We start from the raw sequence: 2,500 nt of genomic DNA on the forward strand, positions 1-2,500 counted from the left end.
CTGAGGGAAACTTCGGAGGGAACCAGCTACTAGATGGTTCGATTAGTCTTTCGCCCCTATACCCAGTTCCGACGATCGATTTGCACGTCAGAATCGCTACGGACCTCCATCAGGGTTTCCCCTGACTTCGTCCTGACCAGGCATAGTTCACCATCTTTCGGGTCCCAACGTGTACGCTCTAGGTGCGCCTCTTCTCGCAATGAGAACGAGACGCCCCGGGAGTGCGAGGCCTAATCGTAACGAGGCCCATCCTCCCTAGGTCGACGCAGAGGACGACATTCACTTTCATTTCGCCTTTAGGTTTATTTATATCCCAATGACTTGCGCACATGTTAGACTCCTTGGTCCGTGTTTCAAGACGGGTCCTGAGAGTACCCAAAGCAATAGCGTCGCCGACCGGTAATTCAAAGCTTGGCCAGTCCAAGGACTCCTCCTGCTAACAGCTGGCCAGACCCGGGGACGGCGCATAGTCCGTACATCCGGGTAATTATAACTGAACCTAGCTTGCGGCGGTCCTGACGCACACACATTCGAAAATGGATTGGTTGCGGCCTGATACCGTCTGAGTACCGTCGCGCAGTCGGCCAGGCAACCGAGGGTCTGTCACGAACACCGTTAAGGTGACGGACAGGCTCCGCCTCGGACCGTAGACCGACACGCAACGGGTCGCGACGTTCTACTAGGGGAGAAGTGCACGACTACCTCGCCGGAACATTCGCCGAAGGTGGTGTGCCCTCGCTAATGGAACCCGAAGGTCCATCCGGGGCATCGCGCACCAACGGGAGCCAGCGTTGTTGACGATGAATCTCCCCATTCGATCTTTTGGGTTTCTCAGGTTTACCCCTGAACGGTTTCACGTACTCTTGAACTCTCTCTTCAAAGTTCTTTTCAACTTTCCCTCACGGTACTTGTTCGCTATCGGTCTCGTGGTCGTATTTAGCCTTAGATGGAGTTTACCACCCACTTAGGGCTGCACTCTCAAGCAACCCGACTCTAAGGAGAGATCCTCCCGAAACGCGTACCGGTCACTACGGGCCTGGCACCCTCTATGGGTAAATGGCCCCATTCAAGATGGACTTGGACGCAATTCGATGTCTCGGGATAAACGGATCCTCCTGAACACTACATTTCCCAGCGGCGGTACCGCGGGATTCAGTGCTGGGCTCATTCCTGTTCGCTCGCCGCTACTAAGGAAATCCTAGTTAGTTTCTTTTCCTCCGCTTAATAATATGCTTAAATTCAGCGGGTAATCTCGCCTACTCTGAGGTCGTCAATTTCTTTGGTTTCATCGAAAGGTGAATAATGATGCTCGATGCAAAAAAAAAAAAAATAAACGAAAAGAAGCAAAAAAGCAAACACGTAGAGAAACTGTGCGTGAATCAACCTTTCGCATATTCAATTTTTCCTCCTCTCTCGTTTCAAAATGTTTGTATTTATCGTTCGATGAAACGAGCACAAGAGGGAAAAAAAAGTTGAGACACGACGTTCCCATAATTTTCGTGTTATTTCCTTTTTGCTTCAAACATTTTGCGGACTGCAGCTTCGTCGTATTGCTTTTATCAATTTTTAACAATTTCAAAGCGAAGACAACTCGCAAGACGATCCATTTCGTCTCGGTTCAATTTTAACGTCCGTCCGTATTATTTTTTGTTCCACAAGAGATTTCGAATAGGTTTCTTTATTTATCATCCCTTCTTTTCGAGCGCCACGGAAGCAAGAGGAAAAGCAAGAGCGAGAGAACATTTCGCGTATACTTCATTTAACAATTTTAACCAACACGCGATGTACTCCACACACCTCTTAGATTTAACAACTGCTTTTCTCTTCTTCTCCCCTTAGCGCAAGGGTAAACCCCATTTGTCTCTTCTTTGGAACGCAACAAAACTTTCGAGGACTGGACGACCGAGCGATGGTCGCGCGGTCTTCGCTTATCTTTAACAAACGAAGTAGTCCGTATGTATTCTAAATGTTGAAGCCTCCTAGAGCTTTAAGCCATGCGAGACATTGAAATGCTGTTTTAACGGGAGCATGCATAATTGCTGCAAACATACTTTTATCACAAGTTCTAGCCACGCCACGGAGGCTTCGAAGTTCCTTCACCATTCGCTTTCCTCTCTTTTGTTACACAGTTTCAGACTACGATCAGGGGTACCGAAACGCTGTATTGATTGTAAACAACCATTTTTATCTTGGAGCGGAGCGTTCCTTTACTCGTTAGATTTGTCTTGTCGCGTGTGTATTCGCTTTTTCGACGCTTTTTAACCATTTAACTTGTTTAGCGAAGCTAAACGCACAGACAGACAAAAAAAAAGGAACAGCATCGCGCGTCAAACAGCGACGACCCATCTGAAGCGATCTTTCATTTATACACCGTTTGTAAACAGAGAGATGTATAAAGCGCGGGGAATCATTCGAAACCCTGGGGCTATTCGAGCTTGCATTTCAGCAAATTATCATCTCAAACATTTCACTCGTTTGCTTTTTCTAAATTTATAGGAGA

The 2,500-nt window shown here is 47.3% G+C and overlaps 1 non-coding gene across 1 annotated transcript in view; it reads right to left on the reverse strand.

The window, feature by feature from the left end:
* The window catches only part of LOC143307592 (large subunit ribosomal RNA), a 4,044-nt gene extending 2,774 nt beyond the window's left edge, over positions 1–1,270 (reverse strand). The window contains exon 1 of the ribosomal RNA XR_013064700.1: positions 1–1,270. This exon is cut by the window's left edge and continues 2,774 nt beyond it. This is a non-coding gene — a ribosomal RNA (large subunit ribosomal RNA).
* Between the last annotated feature and the right edge of the window lie 1,230 nt (positions 1,271–2,500).

This window comes from Osmia lignaria, unplaced genomic scaffold (assembly GCF_051020975.1).
Source record: "Osmia lignaria lignaria isolate PbOS001 unplaced genomic scaffold, iyOsmLign1 scaffold0061, whole genome shotgun sequence".
NCBI classification, from domain to species: Eukaryota; Metazoa; Arthropoda; class Insecta; order Hymenoptera; family Megachilidae; genus Osmia; species Osmia lignaria.